The sequence below is a fragment of the Parasteatoda tepidariorum genome, chromosome 8 (genome assembly GCF_982258835.1).
Source record: "Parasteatoda tepidariorum strain Cologne lab strain chromosome 8, Ptep-v5.0, whole genome shotgun sequence".
NCBI classification, from domain to species: Eukaryota; Metazoa; Arthropoda; class Arachnida; order Araneae; family Theridiidae; genus Parasteatoda; species Parasteatoda tepidariorum.
Window position 1 is genome coordinate 63,540,487 of NC_141762.1, and position 21,750 is coordinate 63,562,236.

Genomic DNA, 21,750 nt, shown 5'->3' on the forward strand with positions numbered 1-21,750 from the left:
TTGTAACTTAATTCGTGGTTCAAATTGATGTGGAAAAATTTTAGAACAAATAAATAGCCTTTCAGCAATCATTATTAAATTAAGTAATGAAAATTAGCAAATAATTTTAAACATTTCAATGTGTATGAAAATTTAATTGCTAATTTAGCTTTATAATCAAATGCGAATTTTTTGGATTTATTTGTTAGTTTCACAAAATACGCAATTCACTGCAATTAGTTAACCACTAGAGGCGTTTATTGAAATTTAACACGAAGTTTAAAACATATATTCTTATTATATTTATTCCAAATTTATAAATTTATTATATAAAGTTATTTTCGAGACTAAAAGTGCCTACGTATATTTTTATTTATTCAGCAACAAAAGTAAAAATTAAATATTTGAAAATAATTTCCAAAATGATGTATTTATAGTATTTTCTCACGAAGAAATAAATCATCATCTAAAACTTATCTGCTTTCCTAAAAGTAGCTTCATATATCTTAATTTATTCAACAACAGAAGTTATATTCTATTTATAGAACATTTGGCAAGAAAAGTAATACAAAATATTCGCGAAATATTGTAAACTTTCCGTAAAAAAGTCACCTGATGTCTTGATTTATTCAGCAACAAAAATTGAAATTAAAAATATGAAGATAATTTTTAAAATGCTTTATTCAGATAAACTTCTGCTCAAAAATGTTTACAAAAATCAGCAAAAAAAAAATCAAAATGGTTTTCAAGTTTCACCATTTACAGCAACTTTAACATGAAACAATTACTTACTTTTTCACTCACTTAAAAATGTTACTTTTTAATAAAATAAGACAACTCCTTGCTGTTAGCTTATTAAATAATCCTTTTTGTAATGCATCATCACACAAATAATTTTTAGTTCAGACCAAATTTGTAAGCTATTTACACGATTAGCGCATAACCGAAAAAGGAAAGGGAAAAAAAACTTTTTTGCTAACAGCTTTTCCTCAGCGAAATAGAATATTTGACCCATTTTACACAGAAATTTAATTAAAAGTATTTTCATACTAGTTTCATTATTTTATAATAATTTAAGTCAAAATAAAAGAAAAATATTATACCTATTTTTTTTAATAATTTATGATTATGATACCATGAAACATCAGTGTCCTTTTCTAAAAGGTTATAGGTAAAATCTTCCAAACACGACTCCCTTCCGAACAATAATTTTCCAAATTTGCACTTATTTGAAGACAAACAGGTTTTCATCATTGAAATTTTTTAAATTTATAAAGTCAGTTATTAATACATTTTTGAATATGAAAGGAAAAAAAAAATTTTAAAACTACTTCTTTTTTTGGATTTTATATTTTAGTACAATTATAATTCCGATAATTTAACCGATTTTTTTAGCCTCTATTTAACTATTTTTTTATAATTAAAAGCACCAAAATACATTTTTACTTCTAAGAACATCAACAAAAAAAATACTTATTAGGGTTACCGGTGTCCCATCCTTGTCAAAGGGTTAACCCTAAAGATATAAACCGATTCTCAAAACAAAAAGTCCCACTTTTTACAAGATTAACCGCCCTATTTATCCAATAAATAGACATAAACATACCGAAATAAATTTCATTTATGTATGTTTGACTTATTTCGTAAATTTTACTATCACTTATCGAGCAATTTTTTCCAAGCCTTAATCTCTGCTTTGTGTTTTAATAGTCATACTTAATGTCCGTTGCGCTTAATCTATGGGACCATAAACTGACTTAATATACTTTGGCCTACAGAATTAATGAGTAAATCTCCGATATCCATTAGCCAATCAAAATAGAAAATGAGTTCTGAATATGCCACGCAATGATCTGTTGGAGACTTTCTCAGAATAAATGAAAGTCAGCCACAGATCGAGATAGGATAGATTTGTGGCCCTAAAGTAGATTTAGGAAAGCAGGAGAAATATATTTTATGCTATCCGGTAAAATGTTCATTCATTCCGTTTTTATTTCCTGTCATGGAGATAGGAAATAATCACAAAATAAAAAAGAAACCATAATTAAAAAGTCAATTGAAATTAACAAAAAATGATGTTAAACCTCCATAGTCTTCTCTATTTTATAAATAAAATAAATAAAATGATAAATGATAATAACTTTTTTTTAACCTTTAGATATAAAATAAATTTTAAAATTATTATAAAAAAAGGAGAAAAAAACAAAAAATATGGGGATAACTTATTATTCAATAAAATAAAAATAAAAACAATTTTTCAACATCGAAGTCGTCCTAAAAAATATTTTTAAAAAAACTAAATTAACAAAAGTATTAAACATTAATCTGTATGCAATAATCAGTATTAATTGAAATTAAATCGCATTAAATCAACTTACAAATGCCTTTTAGGGAAAAAATGGAAAAATAATTATAAAATTGTAAGATGTGAAGATTTACTATACATTTTAAGATTTTCTACAAATAAAATTAATCGTAAATCATGTGGGTAAATATATAGAAAATATATAAACTACGACGGTAAAACGGTGAAATCAATGAAAAATTTAAAAAATACTTATTCTTACACAAATTAATTAATATAATACAAACTTAATTATAAAAAACACAATATATTTCGTACTTAATATTAAGAAAAAAAAGAAAACGAAAACTTATTAATCAAGTTAAATGAAAACAATACAAAATTACCAAACGAAAATTCTAATCAAAAGAAGCGCTAACATAAATATTAAAACTCAGGAGAAAGCAGGATATAATGAAATTAACTGAATTTAAAAAAAATCGTTATCTTAAAATTCATGAATAAAAAAAACATAATTGATTAAGTATGAAATCTATTGTGAACGGAAAAATAATCTAAACGTGGTGGAGTCAGAAATTTATCACTTGTAAAAAGAGAAAGCTACAATTTGCTTCAAAAAATAATCGTCTGCTTTTAGCAATAATTAATTGTATGCTTATATTAATAAACTTCATGTTTTTATTTCCTTATAAAAGCATATCATTTTAACGAAAGCAGATGTGATTCTATATTGAGGTAAACTTGCAAATGATACCGCACCTCTGAGGAATCAGAATTTATTTAATTAAAAAAATTATTTCTTTTATAGATATCAAATAAACATAGCAGACGATTAAAAAAATTTTTGTTCGTGATAATTAAAGTATTAACCGAAATTATAGAACAATAATTTGTCATAAAATCAAATAAAATTAAAACAAAAGTAGATTTTAAAAATTGGAGAAAAGAAGATTAAAAAACCTAACGTGGTAATATTCTCAGGTCAGAAGTTTCAAGTTCTTATAACGGTCAGACCGTAAAAAACATCTAAGTAGAAAAAATTTTAAAAAATAAAAACTTTTATTGCACAAGCACAAATTACGGTTTTGAAAACGGAACAGTGAAATCTCGCAAGGGTGTCAAATCCCGCATAGGATGTTAAATTCCTTGACAATTCCCGGTTCTGGGGTAAAATTACGTTTTTCCCTAACAATTCACTGATTTTTTTATTCGAATCTCTTTTCCCCAATATTTTCTTGTTTTTCCGATATTCCCGGTAAGTACAAACCCTGAAATTAAAAACTTCGCAGGAGCTTATAAAATTTATGATCATAATATTCACTGAATCCCACCAAAAAAAAGATAGAACTAAAGAAATATTTAATTTAGTATAATATTCGAACCAACTTAAATGAATGCATTGAAGCATGTTCGTTAAATATCATACAATAAAATTAGTTAGATGTTTTCATATTATGGAAGAATGCATTTTAATACAGACTAATTTAAAACTACATTGAACATTCGAAGCATTAAAGATTATTCAAATAGAAAAACAGATTTGATTTCTAAATTACTCAAAGTGGGGATGATAAAAGACATGAATAGTAATTTGCCAAGTAGTGATTTAATTAGAATGACATAAAAAAAAAGAATGTCCTTTTCCCATTAAAGTGAAAAGAATGGAATGAATGGAATTGATTATTATAAAGAATTTATGACTGTATGATTTCGATTAAAACTTAGGTTATTAATTTTAAAGATTTTGAGTCTAAAAGATTTTGAATTCTTTCAATTTTACAGTTATTAATTCTCAAGGTTTGATTTTCTTAAATAATTCTGTTTAAAAAGTAATTATCTTATGTAGTTTTACTTACTCAGATTATTTTATTTTAATTTTTTCTCCTATTAAGATGCTTTCTTTCATGAAAAATAGCTCTTCTTGTATGAGAATTTATACTTTTATCAATATTGTTATCATTTCTGCTGTTAATATAACATATAATACTACAGGGTAATTCAAAATGAATTTAGCGCTTACAAACGGCTATAACTATTTAATGAAAAAGAGTTTATCGATAAAATTTACACAGAATGTAAAAATATCTCTTGTACGCATGCGTCACAGAGGGGGTCAACATCTAGGGGTAGTCCATTTCACGCCATACATTCTGAAGCATTAGTGCAGTCACCGGTCACCGACGCAAGCGCATTACAGTCGGCAAAAAAAAAAAGATATCACCCTGAATAACTTTTGTTCTAATGATCGGATTTTCACGATTTAAGTGTCAATCTTAATGGTTCCTGGGGGTGACTTCAAATATGCTAATTAATTAGAGCTAACTATTAATTAAGTTACGAAATCAGACACAAAAACGTACTTTCTCTGAATAAACATGCATTTTTTTTTACATATTTGGAATCCTGACCCTTAAAATAGGGGGGGTAGACAAAATTTCGAAAAAAATGGGTTGTAAATTAGGTCGCAATAAGGATTTATATATCTGGCGATGGTTTAAAAATATGCCAAATTACCTCGTCATAGAAGGGGAAATAATTTATAACAACCATAAAGAAACTGAATGAATGACAAGATGGGAAAAGATAGTGCTTCTCGTTGCTAAGCAACCAAAAGAATTTTTCGCGTTGCTTTCTGGGCTTTTTTTTTTTTTAAATCTCCTTTAAAAAGGAAATTTAAATAAATTAATAAATTATTTTTGATTCTCCAAGATTATAGAATCTTTGACTTTTTATCTGACATTATTTATTTTTTTAAAGCTGTTTTAATGTAATTTGTAGGACAGTTTTGAATTAAAACCAATTTTCATAAGTTATCATAAATTTATGAAGAGTTGTAGGGTTAAATGCTTTTGCCCCTCACTTCGAGTTTCTTAGGAAAGGAAAAAAAAGTGATCAAGCAAAGGTGGACCTGAAAAAAGATAGCTATTCTGATGCATAATCGCAAAATTTTATAGAAATCACGGTATTTATTTTCGATAAAATTGTAAAACTTAATAAATGTTTTATGGCATTTTAAAAGCATTTTGATATATATATATATATATATATATATATATATATATATATATATATATATTATAATAAATAAAAAAAAAACACGAAAAAAATTACGAGTTGATGTTATTTACACACTCCTTTCGTTAGTTCTTTAAAAAACATGATTAAAAGAAAATTAGGTTTATAATACCCTTAATTAAACAAGAGTAACAATTGTTACAGTTTTTACAATACTTTTTCAACTCTGACACTCTTTTCATGAGATAACTTCTTTTGCCAACGATTTTGTCCCTTTTTTTTTGTTAATTGAAACCAGCTTACGCATTCTTGTAATTTTTACATTTTATCTTTGAAATTTCAATCTCGAAAGACATGCATGAAGTGACGCCTAGTCCAAAGAATCTAAGTTAAATAGTTGTAAGGCCGATTATTACGAAAACAATTAACTACTCTGGTTCAATGAAACAATTACAGTAAAACTTGTGTAAGTTGATCACTTCATGTGCATTGTTTTAGTGGCCAACGTAGACAAGTGGTCAACTTATAGAAGGGGTGGGACATTGTTTACTTTTTCGTTTCCTACATGTTGCTATACATTTAAATTTTTTTTTTACTTGACTTAAAAATTTGATTTAGCAAATGGCCAAATGAATATCTCAAGAAATGTGTTTAAACCTAAACGAACTTCAATTTGTTACACAGAAATAATTTTAATATTTAACTAACTTTTTAAAAAAAATTATTTTGTTAGTTATGCATGTGAAGTGTTTAATAAAAATAATTTCTTAAAATATCAGAACACGAAAACATTGAAAACTTTAACAAAACAAAATTATTTTAACACTTCAAAATTTATTCTGTTATTACTACACATATAAGCCTATTTGCTCACTATTGCAACTGGAAGAGCAACTTTTCAACTAACACACCTGTGTTCAATGAATGGTCAAAAGCTGAGTCCCTACAGTTTCCCCAGATGGTCAACTCACAAAAGGGTTTAGATTAGCTTTTTACACTATTTCACCAAACAAGTGAAATATTAACATACATTGCAAAATGACAGAAACTTTTCTGAATTTTTTTTCTGGTCAACTTATGAGGGTTTTAGAATAGAATTTCATAATACTCCTAGACAAAATTTACTTATTTCAGTGGTCAACATACAAGATAGACAGGTGGTCAAGTTACAAAGGTTTTGCTTCTTTATTATGTAGGAAAATTTCCGTTCTTGATAATTGAGGTCAACTTATTCAGGTGTAAAACTTACAAGTGTGGTCAACTTGGCAGGTTTCACTGTATAAATAAATCATTAATATTCTTGTTTTTTTATTACGAAATAATAGGAATTTGTTTACATAATTTCTTCAAAACGTGTGTTAAAACTATGATTATAAGTTAGTTAAGAAGAAGAAAGTCAAATGGAGTAAAAGAACAATTTTTGAGATGATGATTCTAAAAATAGCACGTTTTTCTAATCTTTTTACAATTTTTTATTTTAGTAGTTGTTTAACAAAACAAGGCATATCAAACATTTTCCTGATATAGCAATATTTTTTTGAACTGTGCAAAAGTTGAGAAATCATACAAACAACTTTTAAAGCAAATATTTTCAACTTTTTAAGACAAAAGGGTTAGCGCACAAGATTTTCTTTGAATGTTGAATTAAAATTGCATGCCCATAGTTTTTTTGTTCATTTAAAAAACAAAACAATCTGTTAAATTTTTCCCCTGTGCGCACATACGCATTTACTTTTCATTACTCGAATAAATAAGAAGCAATAAAAAAAATAAAATTAATAATTTATCTTCATTTTTCGTAAACAATAGTATTTTTAGTAAATAGTCAGCTGTTCTGCTTCGAATGATATTGTGTGTGATCAGTAGAATATTTTTAATTTCTTAACAAGATTTAATTCTCAGATAGCTGGCAATAATTCTAAGTTTTCTTTCAATAAGAACTTAGCAATAATTTAAAAAGTAATTTTATTTTAAAGAAAAACATAAATTAAAGTACTTAAACGATTGATTAATATATTATTGGACAAAAATATACATAATAGAATTTAAAAAAAATTGCATTAAAATTCAATAAAAAAGTTAGAAAAATAATTCTGCGAAACACGCACAGACAGGTAATTTACAAATTTAGAAGTTAGAAAAATAATTCTGCGAAACACGCACAGACAGGTAATTTACAAATTTATTTTAAGATTAAGGCGATATATAAGATGTAAAGAAGTTTTAAAAAACTCTACTCTAAACTCAGCTGCACGACAGCCCATGGAGGGCCAAGGCTTACTGTGCCCATCTCAGTTTTCTGGACCTAGGGCTCTGGGGTGCAGGAGCAGATGTTCCGTTCAGGTGGTCAGCCGAACGCGGAACCCCCAGTGTTTAGTTCCCAATCGTGCTTAGTACTTATTTATCGACCCACTGAAGGGATGAAAGGCTGAGTCAGCCTTGCCCGGCCCGAGGAACGACAGCGCGATGCGCTACCGCTCAGCCACCGGGCGAAGTTTTAAGATGATTAAAAATGTTGACTACGCATTCGTATTAATAATTATAAAATATATATTCAAGAAATTGATAATATATTATTCCAAATCTATGCATACGTATGTATATTATTGAAATTGTATCAGTTATTGAAAAAGAAAATCAAAAATTAAAAAATAATCACATTAAGTTAGCACAATCTGGTGCATAATCATATTCTATCAGAAGCACGCCTTTATAAAACTAGACATTCGTTGAATAAAGTGTTTTTTATTCAAAATGCTTTATTTATAATTTCTTTACTAAATTACAAATAAATTATTAAATGACTAAAAAGAAACATCGTATTTTATAGTTTGAAAGAAATAAAAATAAAAGGATTAGCAAACGATTATTAGCGAAAAAAAATATGAATGAAATTTTACACTACGCGCGAGAAGTCAAGTTCCTCGCAAGTTTATCACATTTTAATATTAATCGCCCCATTTAATCATTTTTTTATTGTCGCCAAATTATTTTTCAAAAATAATTAATTTTAATTTTTTTCAGCTTCTAATAAATAAAAACAGTTGAAACTTTAGATTTTTGTATTGAAAAATATGTAGATTATTATGGTATAAAAAAATTCATACCTTATAATTCAAAATTTTTTCATCCTCAATTTAATTAAATAATAAAAAATAATTAATAATTACTAAAAATTATTTTTTTCATGAAATTATCTTTGGGTAAATGAGTTTTATGAGTGGGCGCAATTTTCTTCAAATTGCTTCATTAGTTTTGAAAATATGACTAAAAACGTAAAAAGTGAAATTAACATTAACGGGTACGAACTTTGGATCGCTCTCCTGACCAAACTATGGGGACCATATTTCCCAGATTGCGGCTACCTCCTATATTTTGAAGCTTAGAAATCCAAATATGTAAAAAAAAATACATGTTTATTCAGAGAAAGTACGTTTTTGTGTCTGATTTCGTAACTTAATTAATAGTTAGCACTAATTAATTAGCATATTTGAGGTCACCCCCGGGAACCATTAAGATCGACGCTTAGATCGTGAAAATCCGATCATTAGAACAAAAGTTATTCAGGGTGATATCTTTTTTTTTTTGCGGACTGTACATGTGCTTTCTTTGAATTCTCCACAGCGCTCGCCTTCCAATGAGACGAACCGGGTTCGAAACCCAGTCGATACGTATTCCGCATCCGGCTTGCACCGACCACAGTGCTGACGTGAAATATCCTCAGTGGTAGACGGATCATGGGTTAGAGTCCCCTTGCCGTCAGGCTAACTGTGGGAGGTTCTTGTGGTTTTCCTCTCCATGTAACGCAAATGCGGGTTAGCTCGATCAAAAAGTTCTCCACGAAGGCAAATTTCTCCCAATACTTGATCCAGGAGTTCCCTTGTCTTCTGGATTGGGTTCAAAATTGCAAGGCTACGGAGTTGAACATTAGTACTCGGAAACCCTTAAAATTGGGTTAGCTGTTTAACGACAGTCATAAAATAAAATTAAATTTTTTTGGGCAAAGAGGCTGGGATAGCCTGGTTGTTAGGGCACTAGGCCCATGTCCATGAATTCGATCCCCACCAGCCGAAGACTCCCCATGTAGTAAATGGTGACTGAAGCACGTTAAATCTGTCGAGTCGCAGAGTCATCCATGTTCCCATAACAAATCAATACCTCTGGGGTACTGATCCAGGAGTTTCATTGTTTTCTGGATTGGTTCAAAATTACAAGGCTACGGAGTTAAACATTAGTAGTCCTAAACTCAAAATTGGGTCGGCTGCTCAACGACGGATATAAAATAAAATAAAATTTGTTGGGCATGGAAAGCTCGGTGGAAGTAGTCTTTCACATAACCCCACAGATCGAAACCTTAGGGTGTCAAGTCCGGAGATCTCGGTGACCAAAAGCAGAAGTCATCGTCGGCATCTCCACTTCGACCTATCCAACGGTTTGGAAGATGTTGTCTTATAAATGTGCGAACCATCATACCCCAGTGTGACGGTGCTCCATCTTGCTGCAAGATGTAATCCGTAGAATCACGTTCAATTACAGTGGAAGACTTTTCCGCAACCCACATTCGACTATTGCGTCAGTTAACCTTCCCAGTCATGTGAAAGGTTGCTTCATCGCTATAAATGAGACTATTAAACATTGTTTCATCCTCCATGCGTTCCGGCTTAAGCGTAACGTAATTATTGCGTTTGCCTTAGACTTACTGTTTCAATTGCTGCGCAAGTTAAATTCTGTACGGTTTCAGTAGCAGCTTCTGTCTGAAAACACGCTATACCGCTGTTTGTGGCATTTATAACTCGATCCCTATTGTCTGTGTAAGTTGATTTTCGTGGGTTTCGCTCATATGTGCTGCAAATTCTTTCAACGTTTTCCGCTGAAACACGTGGCCTTCTGCTACTTTTCCCATTGCACAAACATCCCGTTTCTTCATCTGCGCATGTGCCATCTGCGTATGTTGTTGTTGTAAAGCAGACGAAATCTTCTCTGCACTGTAATAACAGAATGACAATTATTAAAGTCTAACACGCAGACTGCTTTCTGCACGGGACTCGTCATTTTCACAAATGAACTCGCGCATGCGCATGATTTCCCTTCACTTCGCCTTACGTTAAGAAATTTGGAAGTTCCATCAACATTCGTGTTAATCATATCGATAAATTATTTTTCATCAAATAGTTGTAGTTGTTTGTAATTCGAGATCGCAACGAACGATAGGGGGCGTTATTGTGTGAGACGAATACCTGCGATTTCTATATGAGCAGTCATTCAGTTACTCTGGAGACGTCTTTAATGTAGCGTGTAGCATCGTAACGCTCCTTCTTTATTGTGGCTTATTAAATTTAAAAAAGGAAAATGTTTGATATTCTTTCTTATGCAAAACGAAAACAAAATGGTATCAATTTTTATTTAGAGAAGGAACATCCGAAACACATCGGAAAAATATTTGTAAATTAACAGAAAAAAATGTGTATATTCTTATAAGAGTTAAAACCTAATGCCCGAGAAATAGTTTTGCTAAATTTAATGATATAACATGAAAGGCCTATTTAAACTTTACATTCCATAGTTTTAAGAATCTTATTACTTCAAAAATTAAAATGAACAAAAAGTATACATAAGCCTCGTAATTTTGTGAAATTTAATTTTGAAAAAAAAGTTTTTTTACGACAATTTTTATCAAAAAATTTCAAGTTTCAATAAAAATCATTATTTAGAAACTAAAAAACGTAAAATAAAGAATGCTTACGAAACAAAACAAAACAAAAAAAAAAAATTCTTTTTTGTCGCCATTTTTTAGTGCTACGAAAATTCGTCTTTGGGATTTGCCAAAAACAAAATACGATGAAATTTTATTTTTTCAAGAGCGAAATATTTTACCAAAAAAAAAACGAAAATGTACCAATTCCCATGACATGAAACTTTATCTAGGTAAACGTACGTTTTGGAAATATTATCTCATTTGGAGTCCTATTTATTAGAGTTAATATGGCAGCATCATCAGGTGAACGAAAATATAGTTTGTTTTGAATCTATGTTAAACTTTATATCGGCTCATTTCTCACCGAAATCCGATTGACTACTTTGATCTTAAATAAAGTGTTTTATTTTATGATTTGTCGCAAAATTTTTAGGTGTAGATATGCGTCACTTAAAAACTGCCAAATCTGTAGCTGCGGTGGCGTTAATATATAAGTACCGAATTTTTATTCCATACTTTTCTGAATCATATTACTTCAAACATTAGAATATGCAAGAAGTATGCATAAATACATATTGTTATACCATTTAATTTTTCAAAAAAAGTATTTTGACGGCAATTTATATCTAAAAGTCATACACTTAAAAAACGTAAAACAAAGAATTCTTAGGATTAAAAAAGCGATTCTAAAAATTCCTCATGTTGAAATAAAAAAACTATCATATTGTTCCTTTTTTTCATTCTTATAGTTCTTAATCAGACGTAAAACCATTCTGTGAAGAACTATCATCAAATAAGAAAACAAATTATTTGCAAGCAAATTTTTTATTATAAAAATCATAACACTCACCTTCTTTATAAATCCGGAGAATTCCTAATGAAATGTTCTTCGTTTGAAAATTTTATTTTTAAATAAAATCTACATAGATTATTCCTTCATTACTTTTAGATAACATACCACACATCAAAATTTTATAATTGTATGCTCTCGATATGAATTTCAAATCGTAGCTTGAAGACAGAACAGTTGAAATTCCAGTTGAAACAGTTGAATTCCAGTTGAAATTATTCTTTTAAAACTAAAAAATACTTACCAAGAAAACGATAAAAAATTTATTAATAATCAGCATAAATGATACTATTTCACGTAATTCGGATGATTCTTCATTATTATTTTCCGAATTATATAGATACAGAAATATATACTATTCTATAAAGAAGAAGAATATTCTATAACTATTACAGTTCTGTATGTTCTGAATTCACATTTATCCATTGGAATGAAGAAAGCAATGCCTCTTCTTCTAGAGTTACTCGTACATGCTACAGTTTAAAAAAAATATTCGTCATGCACATTTGAATTGAATAATTATAAAATAATTTTCACGAAATGTATTTAATCCATTTTTGGAATGTAAAAAATGACGTTTTCTATTTTAATCAAATACCGAGTCAGCGAACTAGAAAGAGGTGAGATTTAAAATAACTTAAGTAAACTTTATTGCCTTGAAGCAATTACCTACAAAAATGCAATTGAGTTTCTTAGAAAGATGAATTTATAATAAATGAAGTGTGGATTCTAAGCTATAGTACACGCAAGCGCATCAACGACCAAATTGGAAGAAATAAAATTATTTCACTTTTCAAACCTTATAAAATTTTATTAAAGCAATAAAAATTCTTTCAGAAATAACAAAAAAGCCTTATTTCTTGAATCAATAAATGGCGGATTGAAAGTATTTGCTGACGTTGAAATAATCGATTCTGGTCTACAAAAAAAAATTATCTTCACTGCGTTTTTTGAGCTGAATTGAGTTTCAGAACTTCAAAACTGTTTAATTTTTTTCTCTTTTGATGAAGAAAGCAAAATTGTAGTTTAAAGAAAAGCTAAGAATGATGAACAATATATAAAAGAATTTTTAAACTTCTGAACGAAATTTCAGCCGAAATTCATCCTTGTTTTCCTTGTTAAAACCACGCTGAATTAAATCATTCAAAGAGCTGCGATAATTTACTTTTCACTGATTTTCTTTTAAGCTTTTTCACTATCTTATATGCTAAACTGAATGAGTTAGAAATGCAATTTTATTGATTTCTTATGATTATTTGGGCAGTTTATAGTTATGAGCACATTACCACAAATGTGCACAAAAAGAAGAAGAAACAGTTTATAAAACAGGCAAGAATTTCGACTGATTCAATAACCCCTGAAAATATTATCTAAATTAATCTCTATCCGAAGTAAGGCACTTCTGTGCTCGGTTGTAAAATTTTAAGAAACAACTTTTAAATTCTACTTCCGAAATAATCTTCAATTCTGACATTCTCATTTTTTAAACAACCTTAAACCCTGTTTCTTTGCTCAGTTTTATAACCAAAATGTCTGCAATAGCTTTGTCCGAAGCAATCGATCTCCATAATTCTTGAAAGCAAAAATTTACTTAAAAAAACAAACAAACAGGACTCAAGAATGTCGTAATCATTAAGAAAGCACCTAAGTGAGAATTGAAGAGCATTCCGAACGAAAACTTAAAAATTTCTAGTTGAAACTTGTACAGCCATGTATGTACTGAAGTACATTGCGACATCTGGAGATTTCTTAAAAACGTATGAAATGGGCATGAAATAATATTTCCAAGAGTTACCAGTTCTGGAAATCAGTATAACAACACATCGTCGAAGAACTGAATAGGATTGAGTAAAATTGCTTCCGGCTTAAAGTCCTAAATTTTACTCGTTTTACTTTTAAATTATTCAAAAATTCCACATAAATATTAACATCTTTATCGTTTTCACACTTTTGGTTCGATGCGGAATGTATTTTATCAGACGATGTTTATTTTTTAAAATAAAAAAGAAATTGAACTTCAGAAAAATGTTTGAATTTTTATTCTAAAATTACGGTAAAATAACCGAAAGTAGTTATAACATCCAACTTACCGTAGATTTTACGGGCAGGAACACTTTTTTTTTATCTTTCTATTTTTTTTTTCGCTGTGCATCCTGGGTTTCCTGCTGTTCCATGGATCTTTCCATGGTTGTTTCCTGCAGTTTATTGGATTTTTGATCAGATCAGTTATTTTGAATTAATTGCATTAATATCTTCTTTAAATATTTTTTTCCAGTTAGTCTGGACTTAATGAACTTTTTTTTCTTAATATTCTGTTAGTCTGCACTTCATTTAATTTTTTTTAATCTCATTTTTGCGTCAATATATATATATATATATATATATATATATATATATATATATATATATATATATATATATATATATATATATATATATATATATATATATATATATATATATATATATATATATATATATATATATATATATATATACATAAGAAGTTAAGAAAACATTAGATAAGGAATAAGAAAAGAACATTCTATCATTTAATGAATCATTCTTGTCTTTTTAATAAAGAAACTACTTTCTTTGTCTAAATTTGTAAAGATGTTTTTTTTTACTTGAAGTTAAAATTCCTAAAATGGGATTAAAAGCTTCAATTTAAAAGATTACTATATTTTCGGAAGTCCGTATTTCAATAGCGGGACAACTCTCTTCATTTATAAATAAAGAGAGCTTTAAAGTCCAATGATGACAAAGATTCTTCTTTTTAAAATAATCTAGATTATCCAGACTGACTTTTGAGCCCTCTATTTGACAGCTAAAATAAGTTGGAAGTGTACTATATTTAAAATAATGTACGTCGAAATGACTCGTTTGGACATGAAAGGAAATATAACTCCATTTTTTTAATATGTGAAGTTAGACCTCTATTCAAATAAGACCTTCATATTTTTTTAATTACTTCTGGCACTCGAAAAGCTTTTATCTAACTGTAAATATGATTATCATAGTGATAAAGAAATTCATTTTAAAAACTAAACAGATGGCTTATTTTCAAATTGCTTACGGGAAACCTTATTTTTAAAACTGTTCATTTTTAACGAGTAAACTAACGAGTAAACTAAATTTATATACGGATATATAAATTTAATTAATTAACTATGAAGTTTATAATTATGACAAAAATATCTATCAAGAATAGAGTCATAAACCAATAGAGTCATAAACCAGTTTTTTCCAAAGAGGAATCATTGCATCAAACTGCTCTATATAGTTTCTTGACAAACTCTTAAAATGTAATCGAAGTTTTCCCTAGATAACAACACAATATATAAAATCATCAATCTTATGAAAATTTTAGAGTTCTTTTTTACCAAAGAGTTTCTTCAGAAACGATCTCTTAAGCTATTTGAAAATATGGCATATCTTTATATTACGCCACGCTTTATATTTCAATTGAAATGATAACTTTCCAGATTTGTGAATTGGTGGCAATCTAACTTTTCAAAAGCCTTTGAATCCCTGATAAGTTTTTGAAAGAAAAAAAAAATTGGAAACTGAAATAAATAGGTCATTTATTATTTTGTTTGAAAACTTACCATGGAGCAAAACACCATATTTAAAAATACAAGAAAAGTTGTTTCGAGTTTGAAATTGCTACAGGTTACAATGCATAAACGAAACAAAATGCGTTTTAAAAATAGGACTTAAAATTTTGCTACCCATATTGATTTCTTCGCCTCCAGGGTCGTTGCTATTGATTGCACCCAAAATCTCACTGGACAAAATTTCGAATTCAATATCAAGGCAAGCTTTCGAGTGAAAGGACGTGAACAAAGTTATGAGAATATATCAAAAATAATAATTTGTGTTCATTGTAATACCCATACGTTGTCACCCATAGGTTTACATGTGTTCTGAACTAACTGAGCATTTCCGTAATACAGGCACAAACTTTGCCTGCTGATTTACTTTAGAACATATGCATGTGAATGAGTGAGAATAAATGTGGAATTGAATAAAGGTAATTCGTATTTAATAACAACATTCTGAAACAAGATTTTTGCACATATAAATTTTAGCACCATGGACCTGAATTTAGTCCCACGTGACATTTGACGTTTTTCAACAGTAACAATCACAAAAATGTTCTAATATTTCTTTCCTTTCCAAAATGAAAAGAGTCATGCTGCACTTTGCTGCTGATTTGCAAGTTTTTGGCCAAAAAAATGGCTTCCTGTCTGTCCACATCTGCACATTTGAAACGAGGAATAACCATGTTTCAAGAAACAAAACTCTCCAAGAGACGATAACACTACACTATCTTAAACGAAGGAAATCCATGGAATCTTTGCTCAAACCTTCCATTGTCTGATATTAAGAGGGAAAAGCTCTTCCAGAAAACAAATCTCCAAAGTTCTTGAAAAGGAACATCACCATCATCATTGTCAAAATTATCTCGGATCCTCAGGTCGCTTATGGTCCATTCTCCCATTCATCTTGAAGTTTTAACTTTAAGGTGTACTTTCTGGTAAGTGAAATGCAAATTGGAGTGAAAAGAAAATTAAATAATTTGTATTCTAGATAAAGATGCGTCGCTACAAAAATAAGCAGCCATTGCCTTAAGGTTTATGTCTTCTTTCTAAATCGTACGATATCACAATGCATGGCTTTTTCGAAAAATTTTCAATAAAGTTTTACAGTTTGATGGATTAAATAATTAATGTTGAGATCACGATGTAAGTTCTTATTTCGGATACACCATCTGCCTTGTGTTATTTGTAAAAGAACAAAAATCTTTCAACCTGCTTTATACATAAAATTCTTCCTCAAATGAAATTCCATTGTCTGTGATAATGGAAAAGCATTTTTTAAAACTCAATCAGCACACAAATGCATCTTGAAGAAAGGTAAACTAGAAATTCAAAAAGGATCAAAACAACAAATCCTTTTTTCTTCTTACTGCTTTTCTACAAGGAAAAATTTCTAAAGGAATTCTTTTTTTAATATATTTTATTTATTTATTTTGATGCATAGAAAATATTAATAAAATATGAATCGAAAATATTTATATAATCAGTTATCTTAATCACTTTAATTCATGTATGCAAACAATAATCATTTTGAACTTCTACGCAGTAAAGATTTTAATAAAATTACTGCACTGTAATTACTGTAATGGTAAATGCGTTTTTGGTTGAAAAAAAAGCTATAATTCTATTTTATAAAACTAAAATATATGGTATTTAAGCCACTCATTTGGTAATTTTCCATATATGTGGTAACTGTTTACTGGAAATTCCAGCTTTCGAAATTGTAGTTCTTATTACCAAATATTTAGTAAAAAATGAAAAGTAATTTAAACCGAATCAATGGTTTTTGTGCCATGCTCTATGACATCACGCCAAAATTACCAAATTTTACCACATTCACCAAATTTTAACACATTTTTATTGTTAATTTCAATAAAATCATTACTAAAGCGCTTAGTAGAAATTACTGAGTTTTATTAATGTTTCCCTAGAGAAACCCGGCAAATTTTACCATATTTTGGTAAATTTGACCTTAATTTTTTTCTCAGTATACTATTAAGTATAATATATATAATAATAAAATAACTGCAATCGAAATTCTAAGCAGTTGTAATAAATATTCGTTTTGAATAAAAGTCACTAAATTTCAAAGCAATTTGATGACAATGCATAGTTGCATTCTTCGAATTTTTATTATCGAATTTTTATCGAAAAAATATCCGCTTACAATCTGAAAGTATTAAGAACTGAATCAGCCTAAAGAAAAATCTCTTTTGTCAAGGTGTAATTTGACTTTGTATAGTGTTTGCGAAATTCAGTGTACAATAAACTATAAAATAAAAAATAATCACAAATAAAACGCCAAAGCATGCGTCGACGAAATGTTCTAAAGAGAAGAGAAACGTGTTCTAAAATTCAAAAAACAAGATAAGAAATCTATTATTCCTTAGAATTCAAAGGCTTTTCTTAACATGGAACACTAGAAGTAAAAGAAAGGCATTTTTTAACTCGTCGCTTCTTTTCCAACAATCTGACAGCTGTAATGGTAAAACGGAGCTGTAAGCAAACTTCTTAAATGGATCCCAAGTGTGATCATGTCGTTTCAAGCATCCAATTAAATTTGGTTGTTGTAAGAATATGTTTCGAGTAGGGTTTTTAAGTTTCATACAAGTGAAATTTCTGTCGAAAGCCAAAGTGACCACAAAAATAAAACGCGTAATTAATATGATGAAACAGTGTTGTATTGCTGTAATTGGATTTCTTCATATTAGTTACCTTTTTTTTATGTTCTTTTAATTTTTTTTTTTTGCTTATACTAATTAATTAATTTTTTTTTTATTAATTAAACAATTGATAACTTTTTTGAACAATTAAATAAGTTTAAATTTCAAGCCTAAATCTGTTTTTTATTGAAATTGAAATTAAAATTTAAGATTCAAAACTATAGCTTGTGCTAATGTAAACAAAGAAAAACTGGTATGTGCTTTTTGAATTGAGCCAAGAATTTCTGACGTATGTTATAGGCAATTATTTTTGAGCATCTTGTAATTTATACATAGACTGCACGCAATCATTTTATCATTAATATAAATTACTGAACTTTGGCCGCATGAAAATCGATATTAAACTTTCACGTTATTATATTCATTAAACTTTCAATTTATTAGATGTCAATCTACATAACTGTTTCAAGCTAATAATTGTTTGTTCTTAACTTGAGAAATTCTTATTGATTCATAATATTTGCTGTAAATAATGCGTATATATACATGAACATTACCTATTCATGATTCTAATATATTAACTGATAAGTAAACTAATAATTACAAAAAGTGCTTGTGTAATTAATTACTTTAATTTTTTCAACCAATCAAATCAATAGTTTAGTTATTATCAACATTTAGCTCAGTTATTTTCAGCATTTAGCTCAGTTATTAGAATTAAATTTCCTAATATATCAGTGATTCCACTAGACTTGGGAAACTACAGCTCCTTAGGACCCATAAATTCCAAATTTCTAGGCTCTTTTTTTATTGAAAACGGGGCTCTATTTAAAATTATATAAATCTTTTCTTTAAATCTATGCATGAAATGTAAAAAATTTGAGATCAGAATTGCAATTGCTTTAGTAATAACTCAACTAGAATTACTAGAAACTAATCAAGATTTTGTTGCATTTGTATAACTTAATATAAAATGACTGTTCTCACGTAAGTTTAATCAAATAGTAAATTTTTTTCAAAAAAACTTTCGTCACTTATTTCTAATGAAGAATAGGGGAGAGTGGGGTCAATTGTAACAGGGTACGATTGTAACAGAGAAAAAATTTCGAGTGTCAGGTTATAGATTTGGTTCCTAGGTGGCTAGGTGTATTTAATAAATCTACATGTACACCCCTGCTGGCAACCATTTTTATGAACTTCTGAAAGAGTTACATCACAAAAGATATTTTCACGCTACGTAAGTACTTTTTTTGGTATTAGAATATTATATTGTAACAGAGTAATTTTGTTTAAGCAAATAAAAATTATTAACTGAATATGTAAGTGGACACCTTAATTAACATTTCAAAAAAAAGATTAGTTTTGTTAATTAACTAGCATTGTTTTTAACAAATGAAGCTGAAATGGCGTCTTGGGGACGATTGTAACAATAAGTAAAGGGACGATTGTAACAGCTGAAAATAAATAGTCGTATGTTTACAAACCATTACTTAACACTTTAAGAACCAAAAATAGTCTCCTATATCATTTATATTATGTTGCATGTGCATTATTTTATTTGTCATCTTTCACAGCATAAATTAAAATTTTTAACCCCTTAAAGTTAAAAGTTTAACCCTTTAGGTCTCTGCTCATTATTATTTTTACTCCTAAAATATCATTACTATTTTGATCAATAAAAAAATATATCACAACTATGATAATATGTATAATTAAGTATGTTTTAGTTGAATTTATGAACTCTTACAATTGACCCCGTAAGTGGGGACAACTGTAACAAGTGCACGACTGTCAAAAATTGTTAATAACTAATATAATAACATTTAAAATAAGGTATTCAATTTTTTTCCAGTAGAGGACAGTCTGCTTACTCGTCTGTCAATTAATACTAATAATATATTGGATTTTTTGTTAGTTAAAAATAGTTAAGTAAAAAATTTTACAATTGACCCCACTCTCCCCTACTATTAGTAAGTTACAGCAAGATTTAGAGTGAAAATTAAAAATTTAATTATAGCAACTGTTTCACTTGTTAAATTCTTCCTTAACTTATTTAATGAGATCTGTGGGGAAGAAATAAGATTTACTTTCATTTCTTTCTTTCATGACTTCCTTTATTAGACTTCAGAATTTCCAGAGGAAGCACTCTGTACTGAAATAATCCTAATTGCTTTAAATATTGTCCCATATTTTGTTTCTTGCATTATATTTCTTTTTTTTCCATCTTTATCTTTCTCATCTATATTTTTTCCCAAGTAGCAGAAACTTCTTTTGATTTCCAAAACCACGAGAAAGAAAAATATAATTTCCAAAATGAAGTTAAATAGAAAAAAACTATTCAGTCGGTATAATTTATTACCAAAAGCAAATATTGTTTTTTAAGCAGATTTAAATATATAGAAAAAACTTATCTGAAAAAAATTCTGTAATAATAAAAAATAAATATTAAAAGTAGAGATTTAGAAAAAAATCAACTGAACAGGGGATAAACTGAATTTACACTTTGAAGGATAATTTTAAAGAAATTTAAATTTTAAATTTTACAGAAAGGGGGGTCAAAAAGAAGTTTCTCAGAGAAAAAAAAAATCTGTGATCTTGAACAGATGGCAACTTTTTTACCCGCTACTTTATCGAACAATCAATATAAGCATTTATAGCTATTCTTTCTGTTAATAGACAAAACAAATAGAGTTTAAATTTGAACAATAAAGGCTTTTAATTAGAACTGATTAAACGCCAGCATCAAGAAAAAGTAGACACGTAATTTGATGCTAAGAATAATTTGCATTTTCTCGTTTTAATACAGAGGGAAAATATTTGCTTTCCTTTTAAAAGTTCTTTTATGAGTTTGATTTAATTTTACCTGCTTAAATCTGCTGGAGAACATCTTTTTATTTTTTTCGCACCTTTTTTTCGCTTCCAATCACTTACAATGTTGTCAATTAGGAGAAAGACTTTACTTGAGTAAAACAGTATATTCTATACAGCGTTTAGTTGTATTTGAGTTAGTTATTTCATGGGAGAGAGGAATACTGTTATTTTCAGTTACATTCAAAGATCCGTTTAGTTAATTTAATAATAAGAAATGGAGCCGTGATTGCTCAGGGGATAGAGGGTTCACCTTCCAATGAGGCGAACCGGGTTCGAATCCCAGTCGATACGAATTCCGCATTCGGCTTGCACCGGCCATAGTGCTGACGTGAAATATCCTCAGTGGTAGACGGATCATGGGTTAGAGTCCCCTTGCCATCGGGTTAACAGTGGTAAGTTTTCGTGGTTTTCCTCGCCACGTAACGTGAATGCGGGTACACTCCATCAGAAAGTCCTCCATGAAGACAAATTTCTCCCAATACTTACTTGATCCTGGAGTTACCCTGTCTTCTGAACTTGGTTCAAAATTACTAGGCTACGGAGTTAAACATTAGTAGCCGTAAACCAAAATCGGGACTGCTGTTCACACAAATACGGTTATAATAATAAAATAAAATATTAAGAAATAAGTTTGTGCAGCAAATTTTTAAATTCATGGAAAAAGGAGGAAGACCAAGGAATATTTTATGGAATAACTTCTTCTGTATAAGAGAAGGACGTAAAACTTAAATGAAATGAAAGTATATATGAAAAGGTGTGAGCATACTATG

The 21,750-nt window shown here is 28.8% G+C and overlaps 1 protein-coding gene across 1 annotated transcript in view; it reads right to left on the minus strand.

The window, feature by feature from the left end:
- LOC107442862 (anoctamin-4) overlaps positions 1–21,750 on the minus strand; it is a 346,119-nt gene that overhangs the window by 246,542 nt on the left and 77,827 nt on the right. The gene's annotated exons all lie outside the window — the stretch shown is intronic.